Source organism: Mesoplodon densirostris, chromosome 1, assembly GCF_025265405.1.
Source record: "Mesoplodon densirostris isolate mMesDen1 chromosome 1, mMesDen1 primary haplotype, whole genome shotgun sequence".
Classification (NCBI taxonomy): Eukaryota; Metazoa; Chordata; class Mammalia; order Artiodactyla; family Ziphiidae; genus Mesoplodon; species Mesoplodon densirostris.
Window position 1 is genome coordinate 151,701,268 of NC_082661.1, and position 25,168 is coordinate 151,726,435.

The window sequence follows — 25,168 nt, forward strand, 5'->3', positions numbered from 1 at the left end:
TTTAGGAGACATTATATTAACCATTTTTTTCCCTTCCTGGTTGTCTTTCTGCTCTGCTCAGACTTTAATGAGTTATCAATCTTTTAAATTAATTTTAAAAATTATCAGTGTGGTTAAAATTAAGCTCTCCATCAAACTCTTGCTTATAGGAGAATATAGCTGGAAAAATAAATGCCTCAGAGAAATAATCATTTTTTTCTGCAGAAAAGCCTAACTGGAAGTATGAGTGAAAGCCCAATATGTAGGTTTGCATCTGATTATAAACTTTTCTGACAGATACTTAACTGTGTTCACCCTTATAGTAAATAGAGCATATGATACTCCTATTCATCATACTAATACTTTTTTTCTAAGATATGATGGCTTTGGTAACTTATCCCCCAATAAATCAGAAGAAAGTGAGAAATAAAAAATATTAAAGCATTTCACAAACATTAATGTAAGCTCCTATTCATATATTTTTTAAATGGTTTAGATAAATTATAAAGCAGTTTCTCCCATCAAACAGCAACATGTGGGATCAGGTTCCTTGATATATCTAAACTTTAATCAGAGGAAATAATTAGGAATTTCTCACTGTAATAACTTATTTCTAGCAATTTGAAGTGTGTCATACATCAACAGAAACAGACTAAGTGAAGGGCAATGGAGATAAATTATGTTCATAAAATGTTCATAATATTAGTAAAGGAGCAATGATTATTTTAAGTACAGATGTAAAAGCAAAATTCTAATTATGCCTTAATTCTTGCACACTTTGTAGGTGCCAAATATCCACAATCTTTAAATAGTCTTCCAGTAAATGCTTCAATACTATTAATTGGATTGTTTGAAGGTTTTTAAGACACACAGTTCTTACAGCATTACAGGTATAATCTTAAAGACCAGAGGAGACTTCTCCATTGAACCACATGATTGGTTCTCAGTGTTTTGCCTGAACAACTAAATGCTAGGAAATACTGTTATTTGTAATCCCAGAACCCTTTCTCATCATAGTGTACTCCAAAGGACTCTATTGAATGGTGTGATGTGTGCAGGGTACAGCTGAAACAACTCTGTATAACAAATGAGAAAAATTACCAGTGGTTTGGGAGGGGAAGTTATGAAATAAATGACAGCAGGGGCTTGAGAAAAGATACATCAAATGAGATTATATGTGCATATGGTAATACTCCTCCATGGTTTCCTCTAGAAAACTTATAGTATAATATAAATTGTTTTCTGTCACACAGGTAAGTCATGGCCAGGGCTGTTGCATTGAAGTTACAAATAGACAAATTACAAATAGAATTAAAGAAATGTGTAACTGTGATCAGATAAGAATTTTCTTCTATGGAAACAGCATAAGCCTTTGAATGCTGACGTTCTCCAGCACTCTAGTTTAAAGTGGCATAAAATTCCCTTTTTTTTTGTGATGGGGCCAATTCCCCCTTCTATGCCCATACTAAGCCTGTCCAATTATTGGTGTGCCTCCCTAACAAATATTAAGAGGCATTAAGGGGCTCTGTGTACTCTTTTTATTCTTAACTGTAGACTTTTTGAATTGCTTTTCACAAAGTGAAAGTAATGAGTCAAATCTAAATCATCTCTCTCCAGGATCATCAAATCTGAACCTGCCTTTGTGACCTGGCCTACTTTACCCTTAAACTGGACATTCTCTGGAGCAATATAAACATGTGTCTGCTTCAGTTGTAGTAGGTGGGTGAAAACAGAGGATACAGCTGAACTGTGGGAAGAACTAATCTTCCTTAGCCTTCATCTTATTTGCTAAACAACTATAAAGGAAGCTACAGGGAAAGAAAGAAGAGTATATTTACACTTTAACTCTGGCCCATCTGATAGACACATACAAAAAAATTAAAAAGGTTAAGAAGAAGAAGGAGAAAGAGGAAGAAGTGGGGGGTAGGAGGAAAAGGGGAGGAAAGAAGGATTGAAAAATTAGTGGTGCTTAAACTTTTAAATCTCATTTTGATACATATCAGACTTGCTATATATTGTATCATCTATATGCTGTTGACTTCCCCATTTATCTCCACCTGGAATGTTTCTCATGAATTCTAGACTCATATACCCATATATAGGAGATACTCTACGTCTCCTCTGGCATGTCTGACTGGCATCTCATACTTAACAGTCCAAAGCTAAACTCTGGGTATTTTCTCCCCACTGAAGGATGCCTGTTGTGAGTTCCCCTACTACTCAGATGTCAAAACAATGTAAAGTGAAACATTGTGTTGACATGGACAGAGATTATATGCTTTGGTGTGCTTTCCTTTCTTTACCTGCCTTTTTCTCTTTTTATTCTTTCTTTGGCTATTTTTATATTTCATCAAGAAATCTATTGACCTAAAATATGAAATGATGCCAATGGAATGTAAACAATCTGAGGTTTGGCATTTGGTAAGATTTATTCCCTGCTGTATTTCTAACATCTAGAATAGTGACTCTGTGCTCAATCAATATTTACTGAAGGTCAAGTATCAGTTGAATCCATATATTTTTATGATTAGGTTTACAAATTATATTCTGTTGCCATTGGGATATATGTTGGATGAAGACTGGATGAATATGTAAATTTTCTAAGATGTCCTAAGTTTGGCATGCTTTCACTGAAAGGTATTTAAAATTCAAGGTAGTGTTATGAATATAAATTTTACATATTTTGATTAATGTGCATTTCTGACTTTGTCAACTACTTATAAAAATTTTTTATTTGCTTTTATATTTTTTATTGAGGCATAGTTGATGTACAGTATAGTGATTCACAATTTTTAAAGGTTATACTCCATTTATAGTTATTATAAAATATTTGCTATATTTTAAAAAATTCAATTTACTTAAACTCAAAAAACCCCACATTTCACCCATTCTCCCACCTACCACCTCCTGCCTCTGGCAACTATCAGTCTGTTCTCAATCTATGTCTTTTGATTGGAGAACTTCGTTTCTTTACATTTAAAGTGATTATTGACAAGTAGGTGCTTATTGTCATTTTGTTAATTGTTTTCTGAATGTTTTTGTAGTTTCTCTCTGTTCCTTTCTTCTTCCCTTGATCTCTTCCTTTGTGGTTTGATGACCTTTTATTGGAATGCTTATATGTTCTTTCTCTTTAACTTTTGTGTACTTACAATAGGTTTTTGATTTGGGTTACCATGAAGATTACCCATAATGAATTATAATAGTCATTTTAAGTTGATAACAACTTAAATTTGACTCCATTGTAAAGCTCAAAATTATTATTCCCCCCACCCAATGTTTTATGTTTTTGATGCCACATCTTACATCTTTTTATCTTGTGTATTCCTTAACAATAGTTATTATAATCATAGTTACTTTTACTACTTTTGTCTTTTAACCTCATATTAGCTTTATACGTGATTAATTCACTACCTTTGCTATATATTTAGGTTTCCATGGCATTTGTTCTTTTCTATGTATTCTTGTCACTAATTATCACCCTTTCTTTTCAACTTAAAGAAAAGCCCTCTTAATTAAAATATTATCCAAAATTATGTCAATACACTTTCTGGGAAAAAATGCAGCATAGAAAAAAGATTGAAAGGATTTTCACAGGTTTTTAAGATAGGAACACTGACACCTTATCTTTTATTTATGTATTGGTCAGGTGCTGAGGTTGAGTCTGAGGTTTTGCCATTGTAAAGTTACTCTTTTCTCCTTTTTCCATACTGTACTCATTGAAGGATGTCACTATGCACAGTTCACACTTATGGAGTAAGGAGTTACTCCACCTGTTTTAGTCACTTAATGCTGCTAAATTAACATAGCCTACATGACTTAAGCAACAACAGAAACATACTTCTCATGATTCTGGAGGCTGGAAGTCAGAGATCAGTGTACTAAGATGATCAGGTTCTGGTGAGAGCCCTCTTTCAGGTTGCAGACTGCCAACTTCTCATTGTATTCTCTTGTGGCAGAAAAAGAACTAACTAGCTCTCTGTCTTCTTCTCATAAGGGCACTAATCCCATTCATGAAAGATTCACTCCCATGATCTTATCACCTCCCTAAAACACCACCTCCATATTTCATCACATTGGGATTAGGATGTCAACATATGAATTTGGGGGGTGGGGCGACACAAACATTCATTTCATAACACTATGCCCTTATGGGTGTGTATTTACAAAAATTATGAAGATGACTTTTGTATGGGAGACGTTTCATGATGCTTTTATCTTCCTGCATAATCTTTGTCTTACCTGCTTTTTTCTTTTAGTTCTCTATTTTTAAACATTGAGGCTTTCCTTTAAATATGGTGATCCTTGGCTGTTTTCTAATAAGTACGAGTTGGGGAGAAAAACTAAAAGTTATAAGCTTTGTGTGTAGGGATGAGGTTTATTGACTACGGGCTTCACTGTTATGGGTTACCTGAGTAGGTATATCAGTATCATTAGTTCTTTTTGTTTGTTTAAATGTTAACACTTTGGGATGGTCTGCTTTTGTAGTCAAAAATACATTTACAATCTCCTCCTTAGAGGGTATAAGTAAGTTTTGGCTAACAGTTTAGTGAGTTTCTGAACTGAGTATTGAGGAGGCTGAGGATGGAGGTAGCTGGGTGTGGGGATGACTAAGTCTTTGGTCTACTGCCAGGTTTTCATTAAAGCCTATGAGACTCCAATCCTCTGACTTCAACTGCGTTGTCTAGTATAGAGACTTTTTCCCCTGCTTTGCAGGAAGCGAATGAGATCTGGGGGTCCAGCTGCTTCTCCCCGCCGCCTTTCTCCATCTCTTATTTAGAACTCAGATGCCTGTGAATTTAACTATTAAGAAAATATCAATCAGACCTATTGTTAGATCTGCCTTCATTCCTGCTTTCAAGGGCAACTGGCTTCTGGAATCCTGAGACTCTTGCTGGTTTTGAGTTGTGAATCAAGTTACTTTTCTTTTTTCTTTCATTTCTCCCAAACTGGCTTAGAATTCAACTTTTTCTTAGTTATATCAACCAGCTTCCTTTGTTTCTAGATTCTAAAATATTGTTGCTATATGTTTGTTTGTTTGTTTGTGGTATGCGGGCCTCTCACTGTTGTGGCCTCTCCTGTTGAGGAGCACAGGCTCTGGACGTGCAGGCTCAGTGGCCATGGCTCACGGGCTTAGTTGCTCCATGGCATGTGGGATCTTCCCGGACCGGGGCATGAACCCGTGTCCCCTGCATTGGCAGGCAGACTTTCAACCACTGCACCACCAGGGAAGCCCCTACTATATGTTATTGATCTCTTTGTCTTAAGGGGTATATGACTTTAAAAATCCATTTATTGTTACTTTAGTGGAGCTTTTGGAACAGGTGAAGGTAAATGCACGTGTAAAACCTCCTATATTTAGTTAGCTAGGTTTTATCTTCATATTGATATAATGGGCTTGAAAATACTATTCTCCATTAATGGTTTACAGTAAATTTTTTAAATGCCATCAGTAAAAGAGAGGAGAGAGAGAGCAAGGAGATGTCTGGTCCTGCAGCTATCCCGGAGTGAGGTTGTGCTGTCAATCATTGGAAGCTACATTGTAGCTCCTCTTGAACATATTTTGCCATTATTATTAAAGGGTAGTTGAATAAATGGCATCACCATTCTTTGCTGTGGCACAGGTTATAGACTTAAGTGGAGTTTACCAGCAGCATCAAATATTTCAGCTTTAAAAAATAAAAGTAGGGTACAACTTACTGTTTAGTTCTAGAAAATTTGTGCAATATGTTCATAACGATGGCTGTGGTTACCACAAAGTGGCTCGTCTACCTTTCAATACTGTTAATGTGTCACGCATGCAGATAGAAGGGGTGGAACTGTGCACTAAATTGGGGGCTTTAACTGCAATGTTTGGCAGAGTTGCCTTCTACCCTGCCAGTTCACAAGTTCAATCGGTTTTCATATAGAATATATATACTAAAAAATTTCGGTCTGTTAAACAGCCTTACTCTGATTCAGCCTCTTCATATAATCCTGTGTCGTGCAGCAGTGGCTCTGTGTGTAAATGCTATGCACTGAGGATACACAAAAAATTATATATGTACAAGATAATGCCTCATACCAATCAGATGTCCATTTGTCACTGTGTTTGTTAACAACCCTTTATCTCTTAGTGTTATAATCTCCACTTAAAACTGATTAAAGTCTCATTCTTGTCAAAAAAAAAAAAAAGAGGCAATGAAGTCTCTTGGGGCGGGGAGTACACCAGAACTTGGATGAGAGGGGTGAGTGGCAGGACAAGAGAGAACAGAGAGTGAAGCAACTTGAGAGATCAGAAAAAGTTGAGTGAAATTTTAACAGTTGTCATGAGTGGGGACATTTGAGCTAGGGTGCAGGTCAGTGTTTACAGATAATTTCTGTGATATTTTAGATGTAAAATTTCCTATTTGGTGTCCCAGGATTGTCTTGTTAATTAACCAACAGGAGTGATTTTCAGTGTTCTTCAAGATACTTAGAGTAATATTTACATTTCTTTTTATGTGACTTTGCTGAGATTGAACTAGTGTTGTCCTACTTTCTAGTCAAGTAATGCATATATTTAAATTATAATACACTTACTTCGTCCAAAATAGTTCTAGATAACATATTAAGAAAATGCAGATATATTTACTTACTCTATCTACACATATAGGGTAAAATTCAAAACAGATAATAAATAGGTGGGAAAAAACATCTGACTGACATCATAATACCTCTTTTTGAGGAAAACTAATATAGCAAGCTCTCATTTCCCTGTCAAGGAAGCAGGATACTCACGAAAATCTTATGGGGAAGAAGGAGAAACAGAAATGGTTTTGAAGGATATAAAAAGAGCTCATAGACATATTAGTTTTCTATTGATGCTGTAACAAATTACTGCAAGTGTAAGGGCTTAACACAAATTCGTTATCTCAATGTTCTAGAGGTCAGAGGTCCTAAAATTAAGCTGCATTTCTCCTGGAAGCTTCAGGAAAGAATCTGTTTCCTTGTGCTTTTCAGGTTCCAGAGGCCACCTACATTCCTTAGACTGTGGCTTCATCATCTTCAAACCTGCAAAGTAGTATCTTTAATTTGTCTCTCTGACTCTGACCTTCTTCCACTTAGAAGGATCCTTGTGATTATATTGTACCCACTCAGTAATCCAGGATAATCTCCATAGCTGAAGTTTTCAAACTTAATTATATTTGCAAAGTTCCTTATGCCATCTAAGGTATTATATTTAAAGTATTTAAAGATTTGGGGTCTTAAGTCATGTTTGGTAGAGCGAGGAGACATTACTCTACACATCATAGATACATAAATGGTGAAAAAATAATTTAGCCTAGAGAGTATGAGGGTATATTTTGTATGAGTCCAGGTAAAAAACTCAGGATATAATATTCCATTTCACACTTGTAGCCATCTGTTCATTTCTTTGCTCACTAGTAAAATTGTTAAATCATAGCAAGCAAAGAAGGGAGAAAATACACCAGGAAAAGGCCTGAGAAAAGGTGAGAGGGTGGCAGAAATGGGTAGATTATGGTTGGGTGGGTTGTGTTTGTGTGTGTTTTGTGTGTGTGTTGTGTCTTAGAAATGGTGTTAGAGACTTACAGAGGGTTATGATCTAGGAATATAGCCTTCTGACTATATCTGGCTTTACAGAAAGAAAATTCTGCCAATTGTAGGGCAGGATTATTCTTAGTATTTTTTTTTTTTTTTTTTTTTTTTTTTTTTTGCGGTACGCGGGCCTCTCACTGTTGTGGCCTCTCCCATTGCGGAGCACAGGCTCCGGATGCGCAGGCTCAGCGGCCATGGCTCACGGGCCCAGCTGCTCCGCGGCATGTGGGATCTTCCCGGACCGGGGCACGAACCCGTGTCCCCTGCATCGGCAGACGGACTCTCAACCACTGCGCCACCAGGGAAGCCCTATTCTTAGTATTATTTTTGATTTATGTACAAGTTATACAAATATTGCAAAAATTTCAAGCAATTGCCCTCTTCTGAGTGTGAATTATAAACAAATAAATGAATAAGTTTCCAAAATAACTCTTAGCAAAAACATTAAAACAGGCATTACTGAGGAAACTTGAATAGAATGTATTGATTCAATCTGATACAGTAGAAGTTGTAAGTTTTTATATGTTTTAACTTGATGTATGAGAGGCTTGGAACTAAGTATAAATGATTTAGAAATAATAATTAATCTTATAACAATCAATTTGAAGGTACTAATGAACTAAAGTGCCTTCATTTACAAAGTCATTACAACACCTCATCATTTAGGATGGGTAATTGCTTATATTGCATCATTTAAAATGGGTAATTGCTGTGATTTAACAAGTATGTGAGTGTGGACAATTTGCTAAGATGAAAACAACATTCACCAGTGTTTTTCACTAATCTAGTGTCTTGCTTTCAAAATAAATATAGGACATCTTTAATTAAGTCCAATGAAAAGTCAACTATTAAAATGACTCTAAGAGCTTTGTCAAATACTTATAAAGAAGTAGAAAATAATAGAAGAATGCTTACATTTCCTAGTTTTCAATAGTAAGTAGTTTTATTAGGAATATTTCCCTCATGTTCATAGATAAACACACATAAATATAGATGTTAGTCATAGGGCCAGATTCCTAGCCATGTGTGCTTATATAACAAGAGCAGAGGAGAAGTAAGAAACCACATTTGAGCTAACCTTGAAAATCTACATTCAGAAAAGTTGGGGCATCTCAGTCTTTTTGGTCAGCAGTAGTCACTGTTCATACTGCATGCAGAACAGTGCTTGCAGAAGTTTTTCTTTGGACTATTTCCTCAAAATAAAGAGGACCTAGAAATTATTTATGTTATTGTATAATGGTTTCATAACAAAAAACTGATCAAACTAAAACATTTTAAAGTGAGGCAGAGGTAAAATTCACCATGCTACACTAACCAATGGTACATTTACCTTTGGCATTTACTTGGTTATTCAGATATGACACTTGATACTGCGTACAGAATTGCTGTCAGTGTACGGCATTGATGAATCTATATTTGTCATCCCTGAAATATTTTTCATAGGGTTGGTAAACAGTTGTGCATGTTAACTTCCTCCCTTGGTTACATAAAGCTATTTAAAAATATTCTCTCCAGAATATGACATTTCTTTCTCAATTTATTTTTCTCCCCAGTAATTAGGACAGTATTATCATCTATCTAAAGAATCTTTATTGTATTTCTCTTTGTATATACTGTATTTTATTATTGTATTGAATTATTTTTCCTTTTTCCTGGTCTCCTTTAATTTTCTCTGTACAATGACACTCTATTTAATATGCATATTATATATAAACATTATATAAAATGTATTTTCTGAAATATGTATCCAAACTTATAGAGTATGTAGTTTTCTTCATGCTGTTTTCTGCTTTTCTATCATTTGAATTTATTAAGAAAGCTGGTCTCTTCAAGATTCCCACTTTTTCAAGTTTGGCATTTTACAGTGACTCCAGTAGTCATTCCTCTGGTCTATGTTAATAAACTCACTAATGTATAATATTAATATGTCAATTCATAATTATTTTCATCTTAAAAGTCTGTATTATTTCTGGTTTTCATTTGTTTTTTCTTCTTCCATCTTCTTATTTTTATTATTTCCCAGAAGATTTTCTACGTTATTGATTTTTCCAAAGATTTTCCTTTTTATCCTCTTTTAAAAATATACATAATTGGGAATTCCCTGGTGGTCCAGTGGTTAGGACTCCGTGCTTTCACTGCCAAGGGCACGGGTTCAATCCTTTGTCAGGGAACTAAGATCCTGCAAGCTGTGTGGTGTGGACAAAAAAACAATAAACAAAATAAAAACATAATATATATGTAATTAATTTCTGCTCTCATCTAATATTTCCTTTCTGCTCTACTCTTCTGTTTTTCTTTGTTGCTCTCTCACTGTCATCTTGAATATTCATTTCTTTTCTGTTATTTCTTTTTCTTCTGGTAAATGAATTTAAAGCTGTAAATACACCTGTAAGGATTACTTCAGATGTATCCCATACATTTAATTTGAGTATTTTTGCTTTAATACATTTCTGAGTGTTTTGCAATTTTCATTTGATTTCTTATTCAATAAAAGATTTATTGATTAGTTTGCAAAGTGTGTACTTATTTCTTTAATTAATATTTTTGATTTTAAGTTTTATTATACAGGGTTGGAATACAATGTCTGTCTTCTGTTAAAAATTCAACATTTATAAAGGTTTCTTTTCGGACTAGATCATCAATGATTTTTGCTTATGTTACACACGTACCTGGAGTTCTTTGTTAATCAACTGTATGTAAAGCTTATATACATATATTCACACACATAAAATAGATGCATGTATACAGTGAGTTTATTAATTGTGATGTCTAAGTCTGGTATAGTTTTGTCTAATATTTTTTCTGCATGATCTTTCAGGTTCTAAGAGGAATACATTAAAAAATCTAAATACAAATGTTGATTTGTCTATTTCTCCCAATGGTTCTATATGTTGCTGATTTGTTAATTTTGAAGTTCTATAGTTATGTGCATATAGTATGATCACTACATTCTTTGAAGCTTTATATTCTTTTACTAGTATATAATATTTTTTATACTTTAAAATACTTTTACCTGAAATTTTATTTGATGTGATGTGAAAGTTTTCTTTCTTGTGATTCATAATTGCTTGGTTATCTTTTTCTGCTCATTATTTTCATCCTTTCTTCACTATTTTATATGTTTTCTATAGCACACATTGCTGGATCTGTTTTAAAAGTTTTCTTTTAACCTGAGCATCTTTGTGTTTGGTAAGTGTATTTAATCCACTTATATATATTGCAAATACATTATATTGGGATATTTCATCTGTCTTATTTCATTTCTATTTTCTATACTAAAATATCATTTTTAGTCCTATCTTTCCTTCCATTGGCTAGACTAAAATTTTCTCTTCTGTTTTAAAGATAACACCATCAAATTAAATTGTGTGTGTGTGTGAGATTATCTATCACTTACTAAGACACATAGTCATGTTCACGTTACCTTGTTTCTTAAAATTATCAACATTTTGATCTTTAGACAAAAACAGATAGATGTTTTAGAACACTTTACTTTATTTTGGTCCCTTACCCTGGGCCATTTTTCTTCTGTTGTATCTCAAGGATCAGCCTAAATAATAGGACTTGTATCTTGTGCTAATTTACCATCCTCCCAACACTGGCAATCTATGAGGTCGCTCTAAAAAAAGGTATTTGAGAGGTATTCGAAGACTTTAAACTAGCATATAAATGAACAAACCAGTAAATAAATAAAATAATATCTCTCACATCCTAAAATTCTTAATTAGAAGTATACTTTGGATTTAAGCAAGAAATACAGGAACAAATTCCAGAATATGCATGTAAGATGACATGTGCTATTAGTGGAATGAGGGTAGGTGCTTAGAACTTTCAGTTACAAATTTATTTTAATTAAAATTCCAGTTTAAACATATTATGGTACCCTTAACGAATAAAATGGAAGGAAAATAAAAATTTGGACAGAATATGACAGGGCCTTTCCTAGGAAATCCATCAGCTACTTGTCACATATATATAATATACATACGAACATATGTATGGGTAGAGGAGGGTGCACAGGAAGGCAGGCTTTACCTACTGTTCACTGGGAGAGGAAATTTCTGTGGCAAGTAGTGAAATTATAATCCTATCACTCTTATATCCAACATTGATTTTTTTCATGCAGCGTTAATCTTTGTAACTATTAGAACCACTTACGTAATGCTAGTATAGAATATAAATGTAGAATAAAGTTATTAATGCCTAGACCACCCAATCTGTGGACTAGAATTAACAAAGGGTATCTCTAAATTGTTAATGGTTCATAATAATAATAATTTATTATCCTGATTAACATAAAAATCCACTGTCCTCTTCTTGTAAAGCAAACAAGCAAAAAAAAAAAAAGTTCAGCTTCCTTCCATTTATTGTTGTGTAGCCCTTGAATTATTTTTATTGCATTTAAATATTTATGCAGTTTCTGTCTGACCAGCATTACTTTCCTTCTCTTTTCTTCCCTCCTTCCTCTTCATTTAGGGTCTCTTCCTTTTTTTTCCCCACCTGCTCCAGTGGAAACCATCAAATATGCACACAACCCACTTTCTGGCCACATTTGACTGGGGCTGAGGTGTATAGTTACCAGAAACCAATTATGGCTGCTTTCTGGTGCTGTGAAGCTGGGAGCTAGAGAAAGGAGTCAGCCTTCTGATGGCAGAAACCATGGGATGTGAGGTTCTCAAACTGTTTGGACCTGTGTTTCCCACTATGTGGAGAAACAAAACTGACATCCTTTAGAAAGAGAGAAAGGGAAGGAGGGAGAGAGAGAGAGAGATGGAGAAAGAGAGTGCTTGGGAGAGAGAGGTTGTCCTGTCAAGGTTCTGGTCCTTGTCTCTAGTTATTCCCACAGCCCAACTTCTCTCCCACCCTTACAATTTATTTGTCCTTCCCTTCCATGATCTCTGTAATGCAATAGCTTTTCTTTATTCCCTATGCTAGGTTGAGTTCAGTTTCTGTTACTTGCAGTCAACAATCAACATTCTCCTGACTAATATGCTTAATCTTTATGCAGCAGAAATTTCAAACATCTTATTAGGTGATATTTCATAAAGCTAACAAATGGTCATAACTAAGGAGAAACAAGTAGAGACTTTCTAGTTAACTAATTTGAATGATAACCCAACTAAGTGGGCATCTGTTTCATATAAGTGATCATCAATCTACAGGTCCAAAAGAAATCCCACAAGGAAGGTAGGAAATCATACACAAACACGTAGACTTTCAAGTAAATACACATGCATACAAATAAATTGTGCTTGTGTGTGTGTGTGTGTGTAATGTGTTTGAGCAGCTTAATAACCATCTAAATAACAATTGTTATTAATCCAGATTCTGGCATAGAATCATGAATAAAATCTTATCTTTTCCATTTACTGGAGAGAAAATTAGGCATGTTACTTACCTTTTCTGGGTCTTGTTATCATCAGCTATTAAATGACAACAATTTGAGTACCTTTTAGAATAGTTGTGAGGTTTAAATGACTAGATACACATAGATAGAGATATGGGTATGGATATAGATATATATCAATTAGAGAAATGTCTTGGAAGAGAAAGTGTTGTACAATATCATTTATTATTGTCAATGACTGCTAAGTGCTAGCCTCTGTATTTTCCTTCTATGACAGGAGCTATACGAGTATCGAATAATTCCCATTCTTTTTTCCTAAAGCACACTTAGAATTCTTATCAACAGTTCTTTCCCGAGCTATACCCTGTCACCATTACCTGAGGTGAAACTCATAAAATGACAAAACAGCAAAATAACATTGGCAATAATCACCAAAATTGCTTTCTTGTGACAGTTACTAGAGGGTATTTATTAACTTCATTTTTAACTTGGGATTTTGTCATGACATTTTCTTATATCTGCATGCTGTGACTTGCATGATTTATCCTTCTAAAACACATTAATGTCAAGCTACACATATATATTTGTTTTGTAAAATTTCAGAAAGAATCAACATGTTTAGCTTTCAGTGTATTATGTCCACTGTGAACAGAGTTGATGGATATTTAATAGGCTGTACTTAATAGTGAAAACAGGCTAGTGTTAGTGATTACATTTCTTAAACCAAATTGAGAGTAAACAGACTTGCATATTCACTTAATATATGTTATTTAAGGTGTATAATATATTTTGAATACTTTAAGAATAAATAAGTTTATAACAAAATTTTAGGTCATCTTTGTCTCAGGAAATTAATTTTGTATTATATAAATCATTATATATTACTTTCTATCTAGTCAAAATGTAGCAGTAGGAAAAGATTGAAGCTTTATCACCATATGGAATTTCATTAACTTTACAAGAGTTGAAATAGAATGTGTTTGTCTGTTGTGTGCATATGACTTCATATATCTATAATATGATTTTATGTCATTCCAAATGCACATTTATTTATTAAGGACATGTATTTCTATGGACTAATTTTAAGACATTTAACATAAATATGACTAAATTAAAGAAAGAATTAAATGGTTTTTTTTTAAATGGGAGAAAATTTTAAAATAGAGAAAAATCTAAATAAAAAAGCTTAAGAACATCTGGGGAAAGAAAAGGGAAGTAGAATCAGGGGAAATGCAACAAATATATGCCAAATTTGTGTTGTGATTAATGTTACAACGTTTGGAGAAGGGGTTTATGGAGTAAAAAACAATTAGAGCTTTAGTGATTAGGAGACTGAGTGATGTGATTTATGTCATTCTCAATGTAAGATTTACAGTAAATTTTGAATATGTAAATATGTGATGAGAAAATTTCATAAAAGGACTGAGCAGATCAAATCAGTGCCTCATAGATTTAACTACAGAGCCCTAGTTAAGAAATGGGGTCTATTTTTAGCCCAGTGAAATATACACATCTTCTTACTTCATATTCTCAAAGTAAAAGCCTCAAAGACCTTTAGAGCCTCTATTTATATGTAAATAGTGTTCAAGTTTCCTCCTTTCAACCATATACTCCCTGTTAGTTTTCTTCAAAATTTAAAAACAATTTTTCCTATATATAATCTGATTATTTTAGCTTGAAATGATATTCATACATGAGAGAAAAACAGCAAAATTTCCCTTTTGCTCTTAAAATTATATCATCTTCAGTAAATTTTTAAACACTTAATTTAGAATACTCTTACCCAGTCAGATGTGTGCTTAATTTTCCCAATATACTTGACGTATCTGTAATAACCCATGTGATGAGAAAGTGTAACAGTGACTACAGACCTAAATTTAAATACTGCCTGTCAACCTAATACACAGTCTGGGAGTAAAGATAATTGATGTGTGTAGGGCAATCAGAATAAGCCCAAATACTAAATTATGTATTTGTTGCTGCTGTGCCACCAAGTCTGTTATCTGGTATGTTTATAAATTTTAAATTCTCCTTGCAGGGAAAATGTGCTTCTAATAACTCTGGCTTCACGGTGAAATTAGGCTTTAGAAACATGATTCCAATATGTACTTACTTTTGACCCTACATAAGAAGATAATCTTTCTGTATCCTGGGCTAAATATTTCCAGAGTATTAAGTATTTAAAGTACTGTATTTCTCAGTAACACAGACGGATAGGAAACTGCCAACAGTCCTAGAATATTTTCATATGAATCTTTAGTCCCCTTTTCATTATTAACTTGAAAATTGACATTGGCATTGGTGCATTTAAATTTCAACAGGTGAAGATATGGAGCTGTTGAAGAAAAACACACAGAGACAAACAGCTGAAAGGGAACGAGAGAAGATATAGTACATGACTACAAGGTAGCTTAGCTCTAACTCTCCTTCTAGGTTGTGAATTTTTAATTAATAATATGGGTCAGAGAAGAGCTAGAGGGGTAGAGTAAGTACTATTTAATTTGTCTATCCCTAACAGCCACTACTGAAATCTCTTCAAAATGCATTACTGTCAGTCCGCCTCCAGCCTACAAACAGGCTAGATTATCAAAGTTCATTTTAGTTTGTTTGGGTGTTTTGAAAAGCAAAATATATTTTCCTACGAAAATATAATAACAGCATTATAATGTTAAAAGTGACAATTAATTTTCTAAGCCAGGTAGCATAATCTAATTTATCTGCTATATAGTTTAATAGTGGGGCTAAAGAGTACTATAGAACCTACGATTTATAAAATTAATTCCATGAAATGTATTCTCAATTTCTAACCTGATCTTTGAAAAACATATGTTTTCTCCTGACTTTACAGTGAAACATCTAGAATTGGTAGTTCCAGTGGATGATCTACAGATTTGTATGATCTATAGATTTGTATGTTTAAAGTGATTTAGAACCGAAAGTAACCATGAATGAATCAACTCAAAGGCAAGTCATTGTGTGTTCCAGTCAAAATCATGGTAATTTCCCTTGGCACCATTGTGTAACAGAAAACATAACCCACAGTTTACAGATGAAAAAATAAACACAGAGTGATGAAGTGATTTGCCAAGGATCATAGAGCTAGTAAAATGGTAGATCCGGGGTCTGGGCCAGCTGTGAAATAATTTGAGGAGCCCAGTGGAAAATAAAAATGTGAGGTCCCTTATTCAAAAATAGAAAAGAAAAGATTTTTCCTTTCTTCCAGTTTCTCTCTCCAGCTGTCATGATGGTTTTTATTTGCTATTTGATATCAAGTTCCTTAGGGCATGGGGATATTCATGGGGCAAGTTCAGGAGACCATTAAAGTGCCACCCACCCTGTAACAGTGTGTGGAGGTCACATGTCTAGACACGCTCCCTCCTCCCCCCTCCATGGGTGGAGGGTGTCAGCAGTTGCTGGGTGGTGGTAGCAGGTGACAGAAAACCTACTCAGGAGAAGCAAGGGAGTGGGATGGCCAAGGGCAGGACGTGGGTGCCAAGGCATACATGCTCCATTGCCTCATCAGACTTCACTTGCAAAACACAGATTCAAAGATAAAATTATTAAGAATTTCAAGACAGCTACTGCAGAGCATCAACTCCCAGGTTTCTGAGCATGCGTTCCTGGGAAGGTTACATGTACTTGAAGTTGATCCTATCCACGACACTAAACCTGATTATTTTATTTCAGATTTTTATATTTTCTACCATAGTAACTGCTTTTCTATGTTGAAGCTTATTTGTACAGTGGCCTTCTTAAAGTTTAACATTTCCATGGAGTGGGCCTGAGATTTGAGGTCTTAGGACAGAGACCCCTGGACAAATGGTTCATAGATTCTGGCTTTTGAATTTACTCCAAAGGCATGCTCTTCATAGCAAAATGCATGCTCTTTACATTCTTGTCATCAGTAACTGTTGATCCCTCTTAGCAAAGCAGCCTCTGTGCTTTGACATAATAAAACTCACTAGGCAAAAAAATATATATTGCACTTGTGACTTCTTGACAATTACTTATTGAAAGTGTCAGAAGTAGATGTTACTTTTCAGTTTCATGTATGATGCCTTTTTTCTTCCAGCAGGCAGCCTTTGCTTCATCTGGCTTTGAACACTTATTGGCTGGTTTATTGAAATATATTAGATCCATTAGGTACCCCATCCATGTTGTAGCTTTTAGTTATATTTGTATATGTGATGGGACATAGGTGCAAATTGGGAGAAGGAACATTATTCGGAGAAAGAAAATAGTATTCATATCAATTTTAATAAATGAACCAATTAATATAACATCTTTCTTAAGAAGATATTGATGAAATTTATGTTGCTGTTTGTTTTATCAGTTAACATTCACATTCTGACAGAAAGGATTTAAGATAAGTGTAATGGAAACAGGTATTTATATTTTCTCTAGGAAAATGTTTGGCTTTTGAAATATCAGGCATCTAAATATACTGTCAATGTGCTTATCAATAGTTTCTCAGCTACATAAGCAGTTTGTGCTCACCTTTGTTTTTATCATAAAGGTGACAGGCATTTTAATCATCCTGGATTGATCTAGAATATAGTTATAGCTTTTTTCCTGTCTCTCAAAAACGCTCTAAATATTTGAAAGTAAAGGAAGATAGTTAAGATAGACTGGGTTTTCCAAATTTACTGAGATAGAATTTTCTAAATATTTTATGTACTCAGGTACATGTGAAAAGTTGTAGAACTGCAGTATTTATTTTGGAATGATTTAAAAAGGCAGCTCCATCTATGACTGATTCTAATTGTTTCTATTTGATAGAGGTAGGTATTTGAAGGTTGTACAGCTTTTTCTTCTTTCAATAATTTTTCCTCCTAATTACCCAATTGATCTATCTTAGTTGTATAAAAAAGAAGCCTCCATTTTGAATGTCCACTCTGTATTATCTCTGCAGACCCACACACACACACACAAAAAAAAAAAAAATTAGGAGGGTGGAAATGAAGTATAAATGATTCTCACTTCTTCAGATTTATTCAATCAGAATATTCAAGAGTAGGAAACCACGAATCTACATAAATAATTCATTTCCTTAATGATTACTATGTAGTCATCCCAAATATAGTATACTTTTTCATTCAAACTCCTGGAATCTTTCTTGTTCTATTCTTCCCAAGATCATCACATGATTGCTTTCCTATATCATTCAGGTCTCATATAAAAATTCCCTGTGTTGAAGTATTTTTCCTGAACAATCTAGCTAAATGGGCACCTTCATTCAATATCCTATTTTGGTCAAAATCCATTACCTTGTTAACTTTCTTTTTTTGTATTAACTAGAAGTTGTCTAATTTATTTATTTGTTTATATGTTAATTATAAAAATCCCATGAGAAATTAAGTTTCATGGAAGATCTTTCTCTATTGTTCATTGTTGCATTTCTATAACTAGAAATGATCTGATTCATAATTCTCTTAAAAATTGTTATTGAGGAGAGTGATGTCAATATTATGGTGGCATAAGACTGAATTAAAAAATATTAGAACTAAGCATCCAATTCAGTAAAGTTGCAGGATATAAATTCAACAGTTAGAAATCAGTTGCATCTCTAATATACTAACACTAATTTCCTGTGAAAAAGAAATAAAGAAAATGATCCTGCTCATTATCATTAATAGCAATAAAGTATTTAGTAATAAATTTAACCAAGAAGATGAAAGATCTGTATAATGAAAACCTCAAGACTATGATGAAGGAAATTGAAAAAGACACAAAAAATAGAAAGAAATTGCATGTTCATGAATAAGAATAATTAACATTGTTAAATATCAATATCACAAAAAACCATCTATATACTCAAAGCAGTCCCTATCAAAACTCCAATGGCATTTTTCACAGATATAGAAAAAAGAAAAGAAAAAAACAAAATCCTAAAATTGGTGTGGAACCACCAAAGATTCCAAATAATCAAAGCAATCCTGAGAAAGAGAACAAAGCTAAAGGCATCCATCACTTTCTTATTTCAAACTATACTACAAATCTATAGTAATTAAAACAATATGGTACTGGCATAAGCATAGACACATAGGTTGATGGAAAACCCAGAAATAAGCCCCCACATATATGGGCAACTAATATTTGGCAAGAGAATCAAGAGTACTCAAGAGAGAAAGGATAGTCTCTTTAATAAATGGCATTGAGAAAACTGGATAACCACATGCAGGAAAATGAAATTGGATTAAAGACTTAAACATAGGACCTGAAGCTATAAAACTTGTGAAAGAAAAGATAGGGGAAACGTTCTTTCACATTGGTATTGGCAACAAGTCTTTGAATATGACACCAAAAGCACAAGCAACAAAGTAAAAATCAGTAAGTGGGATTACATCAAAATAAAAAGTTTCTGCACAGTAAAAGAAACAATCAAAAAAATAAAATGACAATGTATGGAATGGAGAAGTATTTGCAAGCCATATATCAGGTCAGGGATTAATATCCAAAATATATGAAGAACTCATACAACTCAATAACAACAACAACAACAGCAACAAATAATCCAATTTAAAAATAGGCAGAGGGGGCCTCCCTGGTGGCGCAGTGGTTAAGAGTCCGCCTGCCGATGCAGGGGATACGGGTTCGTGCCCCGGTCTGGGAGGATCCCATATGCCGCGGAGCAGTTGGGCCCGTGAGCCATGGCCGCTGGGCCTGCGCATCCGGAGCCTGTGCTCCGCAACGGGAGAGGCCACAACAGTGAGAGGCCCGCATACCGCAAAAAAAAAAAAAAAAAAAAAATAGGCAGAGGAACTGAATAGATAATTTTCCAAAGAAGATATCCAAATGGACAACTGGTATATGAAAAGATGCTTAACATCACTAATCATAAGGGAAGTGCAAATCAAAACTGCAATGGGCTTACCACCTCACGATAGAAGGACTATGATCAAAAAGCCAAGAAATAACAAGGGCTAGCAAGGATATGAAGAAAAGGGAACACTTGTGCACTGTTGTTGGGAATGTAAATTTGTTCAGCCATTATGAAGAACAGTGGGGGTTCCTCAAAAATTTTAAAATAGAATTACCATATGATCCAGCAATTCCACTACTGGCTATATATCCAAAGAAAATGAAAAACATATATTGAAAAGATATTTGCACTCCCACGTTTATTGCAGCATTATTCACAGTAGCTAAGATTCAGAAACAACCTGAGGGTTCACCAACAGATGACTGGATAAAGAAGATATGATCTATATCTATAACTATATCTATATATATATATGTACATGTCATATATATATATATATATATATATATATATATATATATATATATATAATTCATGCATGAGAAAGGACATCCTGGTGTTTGGGACAACATGGATGGATCTTGAGGGCATTACACTAAGTGAAATAAGTCAGAAAAAGACAATTACTGTATGATATCCCTTGTATGTGGAATCTAAAAAAGCCAAGCTCATAGAAACAAAGAGTAGAATGGTGGTTACCAGCGGCTGTGGGGTGAAATTGTAGAGGTGTTTGTCAAAGGATACAAATATGCAACTAGAAGATAAATATGTTCAGAGGATCTAATTAACAGTATCGTGATTATAGTTACCAATACCATATAATATACTTGAAAGTTGCTAAGAGACTGGATCTTAAATGTTCTTACCACATGAAAAAATGGTAAATATGTGATGCTTACACTGTGTTGGTAATCATACTGTCATATATAAATGCATCAAGTCAACATGGTTTACATCTTAAAATTATAAAATGTTATATGTCAATTTTATATCTCAATAAAATAGTCACTGAATGAATGAGTGAGTTGTATAACTGTAGTGCATTATTGACAATCATAAGCGATTTTTCAACATTCATACAAGGCAATCCCACTTCACTGATTTTTCTGCCTGGAAAACAGAGACATAAGGAGAGCAAATGGTTTCTCTAATATCTTATCTTGGAGTTAGAGTTCTACATTAAACGTAAAAATGAAGGCCAGATAAAATATGCTATTAAAGTGGAGATTGTTAGAATAAAAATAGAAATTATGAGATTATTTTGTAGTATTTCTTCACTTAATAGATTATCAAATAGGTTCAGAATGAATAAACGCCTCATTTAAAGACAGAATGATCTATAGGAGAACTAAGTCCAGGACTTAAATTTACCAATTTGCCAACCTAGCAGTATTTCTACAGCTTTCTCTTGTTTAATGAGAATTCTTAATGTTAGAAACCCAACTCAAGCAAAGGGAATTTGTGTACCACACAAGAGGAAGAGAGTGCTGACTTCAGTCTCTTTGTGAGCCTAGACATCATACAAGGTTGTGCATGGTTTTTCTCTCTATATCCATCTCTTCTCTGCTTCTCTCAGTGTGTTGGTCTTAGTTTCTCTAACTGGAGATAATCTTTCTTTAATGTGGCTGGAGATAAGACCTATGCTCAACCTATTCTATAAGATTCTAGGTTAGTAACTAATCCCATTGAAAGACAGCCAGCATTTTCCCCCAGAACCATGTATACATAATATCATACAAGGCCTCTGAGGGTCCCTGCTTGAGTGTATATACTTCTCTGAACAAATCACTGTGGGAGGCACATTAGTTGTGTTTAGCTCACAGAGTTATAAACTCATTTTTGTGTCCAAAAGAGCAAGGTATATTAATAAAACTAGGAGAAGAAAACATTATACAAAGGGCCCACAAAAACCATAGTTACCACAAGCAATTATTCACAATTTGTGTTTTTTACATACACATGACCTTCCACATATATAAAGTTTATATAAAAAGCATTTTCCAAATGCCTTCTGCTTGATTATTTATCAGCTCTAAATTCAGCTATTTCTTTGTAACTATCAATAAAACTTCTGACTCCTCTTTTGAGATTATCGTACATTTTCTTGATGATCCTTTCCAAGATACATCTCAAAAGAGATAAAAAATTTTGTATTGTTTGAATATGCACCATAATTCAAAAGGAGCAATTGAATACCTTAATAGAAGAGAAAAAATGTAAAAACTAATTTCAGCCAGTAAGCATTAATCAATTTTAGGAAAAGTTTTATCCATAGTTATTATGAACAGTTTTCTGTATTATTCTTAAAATACAACTTCTAGAGCCATCACCTGGCCCAAATATATTCACAGTATTTAAGGAAAATTAAAAAAAAAAATGTATTCCATGTGAAAGAATCAATCTTTTTTTTTACTTCCTTGTCATGCCAGACTTCTACAGTTGATCCCTCTTCAAATATTGCCCTTTCTATAATTAAAGCTGTCCTCAGTATTTATAGAGGAAGGAAATATTACTTTTTTTTGAACCTTACCCCCAACAAGGGATTCACAGTCTCCTTAATTCTTCACAGAACAGTCAATTCTAGTCATCACATTTGACAAGAATTTCATGAAGGTCTAGAATTCTGAAGGGGACGTAAATACACCTTGTAACTACTGCAGAATGTCTGCTTTTAGAGATCCTTAATGTGTCACCTCCCTGCCTTGCTCCTGTACCATAACTATGTGGCATTGAGAGTGATCTATACGTTGCCATGTTTCAGAATCCAGAAAAAAAAAAATGACTCTAATACTTAGAAATGAAGCACTCTCACTTTAGCTGAAGCCCAACCTCCTGAGTCTTTACTTCCTGGATGATTTCCCAGCTAATTTGCAATGGAGAAATCTAATCTTTTTAAAGAAATCTCACCTCCCACAAGACTGCAGTCAGGGCTTCTGCAAGTATATCCAGGGTTCATGTTTGAATTGGAAAAAGGCATCTTGTTCAGCCAAAGAGAAAATGGTGCCCCTCAGAGGATCAGATCCATATGGTTCGCAGCTCTGTGAGCAGATTCTACTCTGTGTAAGCAATACAAAACAAAAACAATCAAACAAACAAAACAAGAATGCTCCTTCTTCTGTTGGGAACCAGTTCTGTGCTAGGCTTCATTTCAATCTCCATCTGTTCCAAGACAGGCTGCTTTTTTAAGGTGCACGAATTGCACAGCTGTGCATAGCAGCATGGGTATGGTTTTGCCAGAGTTATCAAAACAATACTTTAACATAGTACATTTTCTCACTATGTAAGAAATTCAGTCAGAAATAATAGCACCAGTGACCTCTGAGCCTCCTAAGTTGTCATTCTGAGCCAGGCTGTGCTTGGCATCCTTATTTCCTGGTTGTTTACATCAACTCCTCTATAAGAGAAGGCGAAGAGCATATCAGCTCTGGAAATCCTACTGTTTTAAGGGTCTGCACTTCAGATCCCCCAGGAGCAACTGTTTGAACAGCAGCATGCCCAGCTTTGTAAGAACAAGCCATAGGATAGTTTAAATTCTTCTTTAGAGCAAAACATTAATCTAAGTGAAGCCTATGCAGGAATATAAATCTGCTACAACAAACAGTAAATTTACATTACTAAATATAACTCTTAAATGTTTGAGTCATAAATTCTTCCTTTCTGTTGATTCCCTGCATTAAGGTCTTGCCTAACTCACAAGGTTCTACAGAGTGATTTATCTTTCACTGTCCAAGAGGAAATGGCACAAAGATAAATTTGAGTTTCTTAGTAAACAGTAATTTCTTTCAACTTTTCAATGACAGTCTTCACAACTTAAGACAACAACATCCACTTAGACTGAGTTCCCAACTAGGAAAATTCCTACATTGCCAGAGAAAATCTTAATCAGAGACATAAAAAAGTAAGTAAGAATGGATTCATTAACTTTCTAAAACGATCATGAGAATAACAGAGCTGTTTCCTCACTCTCTCTCTCTTTCTCCCTCTCTTCTTCTTTCTCTCTTTTTCTTCTTCTCTCCCTCCTTTCTAATGCCATTAACTATGAAATATTCTCTTCTAAATTTTGGTGGCTTTCATAAATGTGCACCTGAGGAAAAACACTCAAGATAATCCTGAATTCAATAGAAATAAGAGGGTGATCCCAAGATATGGATTCAGTTATCTCCCTATTTACAATTAATCAGAGCCCCATCTCTGGTTTAGAGTTGATCCCTTGGGAACTGATCTCCATAATGAGTGTGATTTGGCATCTGTGGGATAGAAAGGATTTTTTCTAATGTGAATTCTGCACAAATACTTTTGCAATAAAGTCCAGTTTTGCCTCAGCCCTATTTTGATTTAGCAGAATGCTAGTGTGTCCAAGGAAAAAAGGGATAGCAGATTCTCTAGCACCTTACTTTACATATGACCCCTATCTGTAACAAACAGAAAAATCTGTTGGGGGATTTTGAATTTCTCTTAAAATATAACTATTTCCTCTCTTTAAATGGATGAATCCTGCTAACTACCAAATTTGTGCAGTTTTATTAGAATTTAATATTTTTAACCATAGTTTCAGATAGCATAATTATGGATATCTAGAGGAGGGCAAGTTGGGCTGGAATTTTAATCCACACTTCAACTATTTTAAATAGGTACATCACCTCTGTTGGTATATCAATAGAAGAGAAGAAAATATAAAATTGAAGAGACCCTTTAGGATTGAACTAACGTTGCTGGCTGGATCCATATAAAATTATTAACCTACTTCTGTACAGAGAAGTCACTAGCTTGGTTTTTTCCTTTAATATTAATAATGCAAATTGGATTATTATTTGTAAGTAAAAGCAATGCTCAAAGAGCACCACTAAATTACATCTAACAAGACCAACAGTTGAGGACAAGCCAGTTTCAGCAAATCCAACTGCAAGCAATTTTTATGAACTCTTGCTGATTTGCACTCTGTTATAATTATTTTCCTTATCTATAGAATAAGAACAGTAAAGTTATTTTTAATTTGCTAAATAAAAAGACAGAAATAAAGTTCAAACCCCAATTATTTTCTTGAATATTGTCTACATTTGTTGCCCTCATAAATTTTTCATCAGTTGAGTTGTCTTATTTATTAATTTTGTATTTCTATACATTCTGCTTTTACCAACTGGAATGTAAACTAACAGGTCAGTTTTCTGCTCTAACAGAGTGTCTCTAGCATCTACTGCAACTTTGACACATACTATACACCTCATAAATGTTTTTTGAATAAAACAGTGGATAATGAATTATACTATATTCTGGATACATAAAACATTTTTTCATTAAATAAACACGTATTTGCACCTATTAGATGGAAAGTACTCTTATGAAAAATTTTGTTATCTTGCAATAGACAGGCAGAAAAAATATCAGATATATAGGCTTAGTTTTCAACCATACTGAGACTTATTTTACTTGGATTAGCATTTAGATTTTTGATTTAAAAATCGACAGAGATCAGGAAAAACAACAGGTGTTAGTGGTAGATAATA